This window comes from Antrostomus carolinensis, unplaced genomic scaffold, assembly GCF_000700745.2.
Source record: "Antrostomus carolinensis isolate BGI_N321 unplaced genomic scaffold, ASM70074v2 scaffold18661, whole genome shotgun sequence".
Classification (NCBI taxonomy): domain Eukaryota; kingdom Metazoa; phylum Chordata; class Aves; order Caprimulgiformes; family Caprimulgidae; genus Antrostomus; species Antrostomus carolinensis.
The window spans coordinates 76563-89910 of NW_010293706.1; positions in this window are offsets into that span (position 1 = coordinate 76563).

Consider the following 13348-nt stretch of genomic DNA (forward strand, 5'->3'; position numbering starts at 1 on the left):
CTACTCACTCTGATATTATACAGAAATAATAAAGTTTGCTTTTTCCATTAGCAGTGAAAGTATAAAAAGACTTAAAACATTTAAATCTCTACTCTGAGTATATCTTTTTTTTTTCCATGTCACCTTTTATTTCTGTTCAAAATATCTCTGTATTATGCCTATTTAAGTGATACCTTTCTATGCTTTCTTTTGCTTTCTACTCAAATATTTAAGTTCTCTATATACTTTACAGTTTTAATACATTTTCTGCATAAAAGAGACATCTAGACATTATTTTATACTTACAGGTTATGGCTTTTAAAAATCTTGCAGCAATGTAGTTCATATTTGATGTGCTCTTAGCAAGAATTATGGAATTCACGCTTATTTGGGGAGGTGAGAGGGCTGGGGGATTATAGGCTGTATATTATAGCAAGCAGAAAACCTGGAATTTGTGTATCTTGATATTCTGTATATTACAGCAGATATCCTGGAATTTCATGCAATATGCCAAAGTTTACCTAGCTAAGTTAGGACTTTTTCCATTCTGAGTACACCTAAAAATGTGGCAAATGTGGGGTTTTTTGTTTGGGTTTATTTGTGGGGGTTTTTTTTGTTTGTCTGTTTGTTTTGGTTTTTGCCATATGTTAATGTAGGAAAAATCTTGTTATATAGAAAGATGTGGGACAGAACTTTCAAGGAGCTTTTTTCTACCTGATCATTCATATTATTTTGTATCACCTCTCCAGGACATGCAATTTCACTGTGTAGCACAGGACTGCTAATATTCAGCTCATGACCAATGGTGTAAATCATGAGTATTCAATTGAAATTTATTGTCCTACCCTGGTGTTAAGTTGATATAAGCGATAGATGTATCACACTCTCATATTCCAGGCCTATGGCTTTAGGGTGAGGTCCTGATATTCTGATTTCAGCCAAAATCCATGTTTAAAGCAAGCACTTTGACTTCTTAGCTCCTCAGCATTTACTTTTTACACAAGATAGCAGTGCAGCTACTCTCAACATGTGGAAACATAAACGGGCTCATGGTTCACTGGAACTAGGAGTCAGGAAAGATCTGAGTTTGCAGTGGAGACTGCCTGTCATGTCTATAACATATTTTAAGCAGATTCTTAGTGCATTTCAGGTGCTGGAAATGTATTTTTATGGAAGATGCATAGGGTGATTCACAGTAAGAATCTTTTTGAAAAGCACTGACCCTGACCCTATTGGTGAATTTTGAGGGGTTTAGGTTGGGGTGGGGTTTTTTTGTTTGTTTACTATTATGACAGTGAATGTCATAATAAAACTTTATTTTATTTTATTTTAAGCCAGAATTACTTAACCAGTTGGGTATAAAAGGGAATCTACCCTGAAGTGGAAACCTTGACAGGTACCAGGTTTCACACCAGAAACAGTTTTAAAGAGAATGATGATCTGTCAATAAACAGGTGGAAATAATGATGCAGTCAGCAATATCAGAGTAATTAAATGCTCTAGCAGACCATGTCTGTAAGCCACTCGTGTTAGAGAGGGGACAAGAGAAGCAGTCAGCAAAGCAATGCCTCCAGCACCATGCCTCCTCTTTGAATGTGCTCTGCAGCAGCTTACCTGGTGCTCAGCGGCCATGCTGGTACCTGGCCTGCTCCTGCTCCTTCAAGGTCGTCCCACTCTGACTGTGGCTCACCATGAGTATGCAGAACTTCAATTTTATTTTTTACTTTTTTCCCCCAATCTTCTGCAATGATTCTGTTAATCTGCAAAAAAGGGCCCCTTTATTTCCCTCCATGAGGCATTTGTTTATGACTGCGGGACAAAAGTCCTCTCCTGTAAGCCTGAAACCCCAGTGAGCTTGGAGCAAGAGCTGAGCTTGGTCTCAGCTGCCAAGGTGACACGTGGTGGCAAACAGATCCTACTGAGCACCGTGCCTCTGCTTGCTATTTAGAGGCAGGAGGCAGCAGTAGCAGCTGGAGTGGTGACATAGGGACTACCAACCAAGGATGCCAAAAGTGCCCCAGAATTCACCAGCAGCTGCTTAGCCCCGAGCAATATTTTTCCATTTCCCTCATAAAATGCATTTCATGTCCACGTACTCTGAATAACTCTAGGCTGTTAGCAGAATACCTTTCTCTTAGTCTTTTATTGTTGCTGGCTTTTTCTTTTCTATGAAATTGCAAGAATTTGGAAGAAAGTGTAAGAACTTGCACTTCTATCAGGAGCTACTGAAGGATCTCATTTCTTTGATATTAATAATACAATATGCAAATTGTTTTTCTGTCTGACTTTCATCATAGTGTTTCTGGAAAGCAATGACTGCAGATGTAGGTGACAGGTTAGAAAAGTAAGTGGTAAAGTGAACAGGTAAAAGTTCTTCCAAAAATTTATTTAGAAAAAAAATAAAAATAAAAAAAGAACAAAACCAACTCATTATCAGCAGCAAAACTAAAGAAGAGTTAAAAATGAAATGCACATCTTACTGAACTTTATGGCATTTTAATATTATCTTTGGGATTTGTGTCATTCTACCCGCTGTGTCTGCCAATAGTGAATAGTATTCCCAATCCTGGCTATTCAAAGATCATGGCTCAGGTCCCCAAAATCAAGCAATGTAAGAATGTTCCTTTCTAAAGGAAAAAGGCACACATCTGTCTACCTGTCAACTTCTCTCCTTTCCCCTTTCCAGCAGGAGCTTTTGTACTTGTTGGAAAACCTAAAAAAAATAAAAGAAGGGAAAAAAACCAAACAACCCAAACCCACCCCCAACAAATCTGACCAATATAGAGGTTTCAAAGACACTGTGTTTCTGCAAGTTTTATGGAAAAACTGTGACTGCGTAGAGGAAAAGGAGATTACTAATGCTGTCCCTAAGGAGAAGGCAAATGGAGCCCAACCATTACCCATTCTTTTTGGCAGCCTCTAATTAGCCAATCAGCGGGTGCTGCTTCGTCATTAGTCAGCACGCCGATAGCTCTGCACCATCTACAGTGTGTCATCCCTTGCTGGGCCAGCAGCCCAGGAAAATAGATAGGGAGCAGGATGGGATTTGAGCTTGTTTTGGGGGTGGACCAAGTGGCCATGAAAGGGAACTAGGACATTTCTGAGAAAAGGGAGAGTTACAGGGGTATGAAGGAGCTGCTCTCGTGGCAGGGAAGGAGAGGGACGTGGGTTATAACCCTGCCAGAAATACAACAGCTCCATTCTGTTGTAGGCTAGCTTTTCAAATGTTTTCTCACAGCCTGCAGGACCAGAAATTCACCCTTCTTTTTTCTGTTAAATGACATAGTTCCCAGAATTGATTCACCTCAGAAGGTAGAACTTGAAGAAAGAATCAGGTGTTGCAATATGCACTGTAAATCTGAGGTTGCTGTTTCTGCTGATGTCAAGTCCTACCTCAGAACCAGCTGGCTTCTTTCCTTAGTTTGTGTTGTAAGGAAAATATAACATTCTTTTTGAGCCACCGAGGAAGACTCTTTGGGTTACCTTTTCTCTCAATTTTGTCAGCACAAAGCACAATTTCTAGAATAGCATATTGGAACGGATAGACATTTCCATTTTAAATATTTTTGGACCAGATTCATCTCTCACTTAGCTGCAATATAGTGGAAGTAATTTTGGTTGGAACAGGTAAATTGGAATAGAAAAATTCAGATGTGTAATTAAATGCAATGGAGTTTGGGTGTTTGAAGTGCTTAACTACGGGCTCAGCTGTCTTAAAACACCAGGTGCTTGCTCTTAGCCACCTGAATTGCAAGATAAAATTTATTACTTTGAACCTCAAAAGCAGATAGGACATACCTATAAAACACCTAGAAGGAAATCCTGCAATAGCAAAAATTCTTTGCAAACATTGTCTCAATCACATTGTGTAAGCTAAAGCTGCAGCTACTATAAGGCAAAAGTAACCACTTTTTAAATTAAACTTGTTACCATGACCTAAAACATGAAAGCTGTAACTAATATGAATTCTTGCTCTGTAACAAATGCCCTAAAAGAGTTTTTCCTACAAAAGTAGTTATATCTGACTTTCTAAATGTTGTGCTATCTCAGCTACTGGAAGTCAACTTTATATCTTCATTTTGATGGTGTGGACATTTAAGTCCTTTGACTTACCCCAAAAAAAAAGTTCATATTGTTTTCACCAGTTTTGAGTTCCGGGTATTGGAGAGCATATTTCATATGGAAAGGCATGCACGGTGCAGGGTATGGAGGGCCTGGTACACTGGCATCTGGATGGGGTATGCCACAACTCTTTCTCAACACCTGCTGCCAGGTTGTTTTCCCAGGAAAACCATGATATTCAGGAATTTGAGATTTTGAGTGGTCTCCCCAAAGGTGTACTTGGGTCTGTGTCTGCAGTTCAAGTACCAGGACAAAACGTCACCCTGTCTGGCAGTTGATTTCCTTGACTCAGGAGCTATGGGAAGCAGTAGTGAGTCCTACCTGCTAAGGAGCTCCTCACGAGCCACGGTATGCAAGCATGCAAGGAATAAAATGGGAGAAATGGGTAAAACTGGTGGCAAACTGGTGCTGTGGCCTTTTCAGCCCTTCTCAGCTTGCTCAGAAGATGCTGCTGAATGTTAGCTTCAGGGGAGTCATACAGGTCCCCTTCAGCTTCTGGCTTAATCTTGCCCTTCGGACCGTCTCCTTCTTGACTTCAGCTTTTGTGCTGCTGTGCCTAATGCTATGTGTGGAGTGGGCCAAAAATGCCCTGTTGGTTTTTTCTCTCCTACATATCGCAATACTTGTTAATTCATGTTGCCCCTGAACCAACCAGATATACTAATGGAAATGAACTTTAAAAACAGGTAGGGAAATATATTCCCATTAGGCTCATTAAAAACATTTAAGGAAGGATGCTATTATAGTAAAAGCTGACAATTTTTCGGAGTTCTTTTGTGTTCAGGATTTTATTCTGCAGCCTTTGCTATGGTGTTTAATTACTGATCTTATAATAAATCACATAAAAGAGTCCTGTTAAGTACCTATTTAATTCTAAAGGCTCTACCCTTGTCACAGGATGTTATCCTTTTTTAGAGTTGTAGCTTTTATCCTTTTACCCAGAATTTTGGACATTCTTCTTCAATGTCTTTTAAAATAGCTGCGTCAGTTGCTGCATCACTGATGAGAAACCTTTAATTCCTCTAAGGAGCTATTACCATACTTGGAGCGGTTTCATTTCTGTACAAAGCGCTTGAAATACCAAAATACTTTTTTTTATTATTATTATTACTAGCTACAAGAAGACTTTTATTTTCTCTAAGACACAATTCTCTGAAGGGGATTTTCGGCCCTGGAGGTCAGTGATTTGGTATGAGTGGCCTGTCCTCTACTGGGTTGATCGGGAATGGCATCCACTGGGAAACGTCAGGGGAAAGTCTTACCCTCTTCTTTTTTTTCTTTTTTCTTTTTTTCTTTTTTTTTTTTTTTAAAATACATGAAAGGCTAAAAGTTAAGAGATATTCTGACAAATCAAAAAACCACACTTCTGCAAAATCCAATGAATCTGACTCTGCTTAATCGTGCCCAATGCCATAATGGACTGAATTAATTAACTCTCTTGATCAGAAGATAGCTCTGTGTGGGATAGATCTGGCTCTTCATCTCAAACTATCCCTCTGCTGCTCTGCCTATGGCCTTTGGTCCCACTCTGTGGTTTTGTCTGTACTGAATATAGATCCAGGCTGACCGGGGACAGCTTTAACACCTGGTACCCACTTGTCTATAAACGATAAATAAAACCACAGCAATATCATGATATACAGAGGTAAGAATAGCTTTTTCCCCATTCTTTGGATTTTTGCAAGCAGAGGAGGAGCTGGTTTTGAAGTGAATTCTTGTAAAACTCTTAGAATTTGGAACAATGAATTAATAAATATATTGAACTCTAATGGTGAAAATAAAAACGGTTTTCTGGGATTACAAACGTGGCACATTGTTCCAGCAGTGTGCATCTGCAGTGGCAAAGCATTCAATGAACTCCTTTTAGAGTGGGACATCATCAGTCACACTGTAGTATTTCTGATCATAATATCATGTAATTATTTCACGATGAAATAGATACTAAAAATGTACAACAGTTCTCTGTCCTGGTTGCTGCCATACCTGCTGGGGTTACACAACCATACTGGCACCAGGCATTGATTTCTGCACATACTACAAAGGTGTTAGTCTGAGGTTTTTATGTATAGTGTTTAGATCCATGTTTAAGTATTAGAAATACAAATATTTTCAAAAGTCAGAACAGCTCCAGAAGTTGTAAGACACTTGTGGAATACTTCAAATATTGTCTACTCCTTATGAGTGTAAGAATTTTTAGTTGCATTAAGTTATATTGACTTTTTTGGGAATCTACTTTAAACCTTAAAAAAAAAAAAAAAAGGAAGATTATCTTTCAGACTAAGAATGGCAGACTGTTTAAAACACATACTGGGAGAAGAGGAGGTGATGAGAAATGTCACAACATGATTTTGCCCATGTAACTTCTTTCAAAAATGATCAGTAATGAAAATACAGTAAAGAGCAGTAATACCAACTTTTTCCTTTACAAGGTGCTAGTTTATACCTCATAGTGACACAAGGCTGATAGAGGGGATAATGATTTTTTTTCTGCTTACAAAACTAATTTGGGAATACGTGGATCACAATTTTTGCCCAAATATGTGCACTTTAGTTGATCTCCTGTCATTGCTCCAAGCAAGCAGAAAGAATAAGATGAAATTATGTCCCAGCTTCTCCTTTCCTTTCTGCTAATGTGCTGATCTATGGTCAGTTTTAGACAGGCTAATGTGAGGCAAAAGCCTCTACAATTGAATGAAAAGTGAGGGTAATGTTCTCAAAGAAATCAGAGAACATTCAGGTCCACAGTTATCAAGGCCATTGAATCTGGTGTATTCATCAGCAAAAAAGTTGTTTAATCAACAAGTTAGAGATAGGTTACCTGATTTAACCATGGCTTTAAAAATGCTGGTAATTTAAATTTTAAAAAACCTTGTAGGAAAAAAAAAAAAAAAGAAACAGCTCCCTTTTTTTTGCTATTAAATAGAACATAGTAAAACTTTCAAAATAGTTTAATAACAAAAGTGTATAATGGCAAAAAGCAGGCACAAAAGGCTGTGGCTTCTGATGGAACTGCTTCTGTTAAAGACCCCAAAGTCAGGTGGTATCTGTGAAAAATTGTACAAAATAATGCAGAGATGGGAAATCATGCAAGCTGCTTTAGGTTTTTAGAAGACAAAGAGCAGATCAGAGACTGATTGAGATTTTGAAACTTCTTGAGATTTTGATTCATATTTGGAGGTAGAACATAAATGATAAATTTTGTAATAAATTAGGTACCTTTGGCAGATATTCAGGTAACTAATGCAACTGTTCAAAGGTCTTGGGGCATCCAAGAAGAAACACAGCTTTTACTCCCTCTCCTTTTTTATATCTTTCCTTATTTGTTGTTCGCTCTCTGTCAGTGTAGTAAAGGCGTTTTGTATTTATGAAGTCCATTCTGAAGCATCTCGTAAGAGCATCAGCTGAAGGAAAGCGGCCTATGCTGGCTAAAACATTAGCTTTACTGCACTTTCCTCTTGGGAATTGGCTCTGTCTCCTTTAGCAGACGCTTCTAATTCCTCACAATGTAAAGACAGATGCTTTCAAAATTTACAAGTTTGCTTTTGTTGGGGTTTCTTTGTTGTTTTGATTTTTTTTTTTTCTTGGGACTTGCAAGTTTTTCTTTCCCATCAGCCTGCTAATTGGTAGCATCAGCCAACTGGTTGATGAGAAACAAGGTTAAACCATAAAAGCATTGACTGGCGTTTTTTTACCTTCAACAACAGACTTTCAAACCCCCTCTGTCATTCTGCAGATATATAAAACCACTTAGGAATTAACTCTTCATAGTCTTGTAGCAAAGAGCCTGACTATTATTGTATCAATTGCCCTGTACTCATGGAAATGATGTAAAGATTTCATATTCTTTACTGACTATGCAAATAATTGAAAGGATGCTTGGGAAATGTAATTCATATAATAGATCTGAAATATTACAGTCGTTTCTTCAGAGTTTAGTTTTAAGGTGTACTGGTATAATGCTAGCGGGAATAGGCATGCTTCTATTAATGAAGGCTAGAGAATGGCTTTTTTTAGTGAGTAGATCTGGAAGAGTTAGTGGAAAAAATATTCCTAGGATAGCCAGATTAATAGATATAGAGTTATTTTTATGCTACTAACTTTGTGATAACCACACAAAACTTTTTTTATGTCAAGTGAACTTTGTACCAGGATATTTTGAATACGCAGATCTGAAGAACTTCAAGCAGGAGCTCACGACCATTTCTGGAGTTTTAACAAGTAAGGAGAATCGTGTCTTGCTGTATACAAAAGCCGAGCTTATGATCAATTGAAAATATGATTGTTTGACCAGACCCTTTAAGGCTTTATAGCGCCTATTGATTCAAAAGGATGGATGGTACAATTAGGAATGCAATGCAAAATGGAAATAAAATTGACTGTATCAAATTACTTTGTTATACTTTCTACAAATTATCAAAGTAACTCAACATTAAGAAATTGAAGCATTTTGTCCAAAGCCTCCAGAACAAAGGAAAATGAACTAATGACTGTTGAATTGTGCAGTTGGCTGCTTTGCTCATTCTGAAGTTTGATTGATGTATCTAATGATTTCTGTCAATAACTGTGAGGAAGTAGTGTGCTAAATTTTAATATTCCTGTAATACCTTGGTAAAGAGAGATTGCTTCCCCAGATCCTAAACTGTGTTAAAAATACTGTGTTTGTATATATGTAGTTACAAGGCAGGGGGTGTGTGTACATATATAGATAGACAGATTTTAATTAGATATTCAACCAAAAGAGCAGGTTCTCTGCTCCAAAGCTTGCTCATTTTACTTACTATGCTGGTTGGTTTAATAAAGGAGATTGCTTTTCTCTGTAGACCTTCCCTCATGTCAATCAATCAGGCATTAGCTAGGAGGACCATAATGTCACTAAATACTTCACAGAACTGAGCTACATGTTTCTTATGCTATACATTTCTTATAAGTAAGGTCTATCAAAATAGTAAGAAGGGATTACTTATTTCAGCATGTATTTGGAATTGTATGAAATGTATAATTGTTGTTTATGTAGGAAGAATGTTGTACTTTGAAATGGTAATTGTTTAGTGACAGGTATATCTTGTACTTTGAGTTAAGATTTGGTCTCAGCTGATATTGATATAAAATAATCTAATCTATTAATCATAAATCAAATTAACAGCTCATTATCTGAGCATTACTATACAGGGTTAAATTTAGTTTTTCAGCCATTTAGCACTACTAAAGAGTAATAGAAAGAGGAAAACTGATTGCCAATTGTGTAACCTTTACTGTGCGTGATACTGAACGCACAAACGAGCATGTTTTGAAAGGATGTTATTTGTGTAACACCTTGGAAAGCTCTACCAAGCCAGTAAGATGCTCTGTATTTCAAGAAGCTCTTTGAACCATCTCAGGCTGTATTAGCCCAGAGCTAAATGGGACAATGAAGCCCAAACTCAAAGGCTCTTTATAGTATCAGCAACCGCACTGCATAGCACAGGATTTAATTTTGATTTTCTGCAGAGAATCTGATCTTCTCCATTAGGAAGGAAACTTCAAGGGACCTTGGTCCCTTGGTCACTGGGACCAAACATTGGTCACTGGGACCAAAGTGTGACTGAGCCTGTTCTGGAAGGAAGGGCAGTAGCATCCCTAATAGAAACATGCTGAAGGACCTCCAAATGTAAGGAGGAATGCCTGCTTTAGGGTCATAGTAGCCTGGACAAACTTTTTTTCTTTCTATGCAGAAAAAGAAAAATCAGCCAATGGAAAGTGGGAGTTGACTTCAGCTTTCTCACAAGTTGTGGTCCCTGTGGAGTTTTTAATTCAGTATAAAAGTAGACAGCCCAAGAACACACAACACAAGCATCCCTAATAGCAGGAATTTGTGGAGGGTGAGGAGAGACTGACAGGCAGTCTGCAGCTCCCTGGTTTCTGAAGAAATAGCTCCTGAGCACAAGAACAGAGGATCATCTTCTCCCAGCCACAGATTGTGCTGATAGTAAACAGATATTTCTCAATCTTCCAGCAATGGACTGAGACTGAAATGTGTTTTTTAGGCTTTAATTTGGGAGAGGTCAGATCTCCTCTTGGGACAAGGTATGTATCTGATATTTGCCTTGGGATCAACCTTCCTAGACTTTTTTCTTCCCCAGAGTTTCAAAGCAGGTGCCAAAGGCAGTGGGGAGCTGGAACCAGCTTGCCCAAATGCACTGATGCTGCCTTGTTTCAGCTGGTGTTGAAGGTTGATTTTCAGACATGGCTAAAGAACTGAATTGGTTTTATTTTATCCACACTGGTTCATTTGCCTTCCACAGCAAACTTGAAATATCCATCACAGTTTGCATCCAGATACTCTACTAGCAAATTTCTGTAGCAGCAGCCACTATAAAATATTGTGGGTTTAAGGGTTTGGTTTGGGCTTTTTTTGGAAAATCTCTTTTGGCATTCTACAATCAGAGGAAGAGCAGGTGTTTAATAGAGAACCACAATAAAACACAAATCTAATTAATGAGACATAATCAGTAAGAAAGCTAATGGGGCTCAGGACAATTCTTGTGAGTGTCAGAGTCGCTGCACGCCTCCAGAGCAGGTTTTGCATCTGTATGACAAAACTAGTCAGGACCCAAGAGTTCAGGTGCTTTTCATTCCAGTTCAAGCAAGCCTGCTAAGCTTTCTCTGCCATTGTCAAGACCTAATGCAAATAGCTTTTAAATATCTTAATGTTGACTCTCAGGGTTATATTCTAGGATCTAATTCAGCCATTCAACATCCGGAGCATTAACATTCAGTTAATTTATGATTCTGTCTGACTAATAGCTGGTCCTTAATATTTATAGGCACCTTCATCACATTCACATAGCAATGCCCAGAGGTGTAAAGGGAATCACAGCTACAGGGAATGCAAACTGTGCTTCTTGATTCCCTGTTCCCCCACTTGTCTTTCCATTCTCTCCTCTGATTTTCACCAATTTCTCTTTTTTTCCAGTGAAACTGACATTAAGCTGTGTGTTCCATGAAATATGTCCTTTTCTGTTTTCTGCTGTTTAATTAATAATCCACCAATTTTGGTTGTGGCTATGAAATCAGAGATAACATGCATGTATTTATAACATAGCAGTCCTTCAAGTCTGCTGTAAAATTCCTTTTCTTTACCAAAATCATGGGCACTAGGAAATTGTATGATGCTCAGAAGTCTCAGTAAGCCTGCAAAATAATCTGTCACCTCACAGCTCTACTCCTTGAGCTCTGCTAAGCACTGGTTTCAGCATCAAAACATGAGGTCAGAAATCCTTTCCAAGCTTTAAGGCGTGCATTACAGTAAATATAGGTGTTTATTATATCCTTTATAATGGTAGCATCTCCTGGGAGCTGATTATGTGTTAAGTAAAGACACTTCTCTTTTTATCACTATGGAATTTCCTTCCTTCCTTTCCATTATATGGTCTATTGTACTTTTTCTATGAGAAATAGAAAACAGCAATTTTTTTTCTGCCTCCTGTGTTTCATGCATAACTTTAGATAGTTTATCATGTTCTTTCTTTTCTATAGGAAATACATCCACTTTTTCAATAATAGTGTTTCAGCCCTGTGTCATTTTTGTTTCCCTTCTCTAGGGCTGCTCTGTGAGGAGATTGCCTGAAGATGGAGTAATCAACAATATTTCAGGCAAGGTAACATATCAATTATACAGCTGTAGATAAACTATAGTTGTCTTGTATTTACTCATTCTGCACACCAGTATTTGTAAGTTACAAAAAACACCCGCAAGTTGAACAGAAATTTTTATTTGAGCTAATCCCAGTGGCGCTCTCTTTAAATAATAATGATTTTTTAAAAGTATAATAAATATAAAACCCTGTAAGCTTTGCAAGTAATTCAGTTCTTCCTTCTGGCTGACTGTGTGTTCAGTAATCCCAACTGAATAGTTTGCTCTATACGTCTGTTTGACTGCAAGGCAGAATATTTTCAGTATTTTTCCTGAAGTGCTTCCAGTTTAGGTCAAACCAATACGGTCAAACCTCACAAGAACTGTGCCTCTTAAAAGCAACACTAAATTGTTGCACTTTGGGTGTTTCTGCCTGCTTCCATGACATGGAAGTTTCTTGCATCTAAAAGTAAATTTGCCTAAGCAATGCATTGGAATATTAAGTTTTTTAAAATAATGTAATAATTTTAAATAGTGCACTTAAGTTTACTGGGGTAATAATTACAGGACTAAACACTTTATCAGTGACATCCCTCAAGTGTAATTTAACAGTGAATAAGAACACAAAATTTCTCAAAGGTGAGATTGTATCAGGTAGACTTTGATTTTCTATATGGGATCTTAAATCTACTTTTCCTTAGAAGGTAAAAATTGGCAAAAGCTAACATTATTTTTACTACTATCCAGTGGTGCATATAGTTAATATTGCCTATGACATTGTCTGCTGCATAGCTAAGACTTCAGAAACAAAGTTAGAATAAATTTGCTTTCCATCTGCTATATGCATGAGTGTAGGAGCAGTAGAAGTCTATTTAAAGAAAAAGAGGGGAAAAAAAGTTTTAGAGCTTAAATAAACAGACTTTTGTTCACTTGACTAACGCTCAGTGACAACTTTGAGAAGTGGCAGAGAATCTTCCAAAATGTCTTCTTGTGACTGCTGTATCATTGAGTCTTTGGGGTCTTGATTTTGGGGATGAGGGTGGGGTATGGATACTATTGCAGTATGATGTTCATCAACATGCCTGTGTAAACATTTCTAACACCATAAAATCCCCTGAGGGGAAAAAAGCACAAACTCTTACTTCTAGTTTTCTCCTAAGAAGAACAAAGAGGCTGAATCAATATCCAGAGATGCAAATGTGTTTTGACAAAATTCTTTATTCATGCCTATAATAGTGACAGAATCAAATGCAGAGATTTTATAGCATGAAGTTGCTTTCTTCTTTCAAAGGACAAAATAACAATTTTGAAGCATAATAAAGATATTTTTTAAAAAGTCCCAGTGCTGGTTGAAGAGACCAAATCTTGTGTGCAATTCCATTCTCTTACAAGCACGTACACAAAGCCATGAGTAAATACTGATAAGACCTGGCAAAATATCACTAAAGACAAAATATTCCAAAGGCAGTGTTGGAATATCCAAAGGCAGCATTATCAAAAGCCTTTGAAACTGAAATAAAAGATCATATGGACTTCTAAAGGCTGTGTGGATCAAGCCCTAAGAGAAGTCAATTCTTGGCTTTACACTCCAGTGGCCTTTGCCCTTTCACATCACGCAGGAGCTTCTTCCAAAAA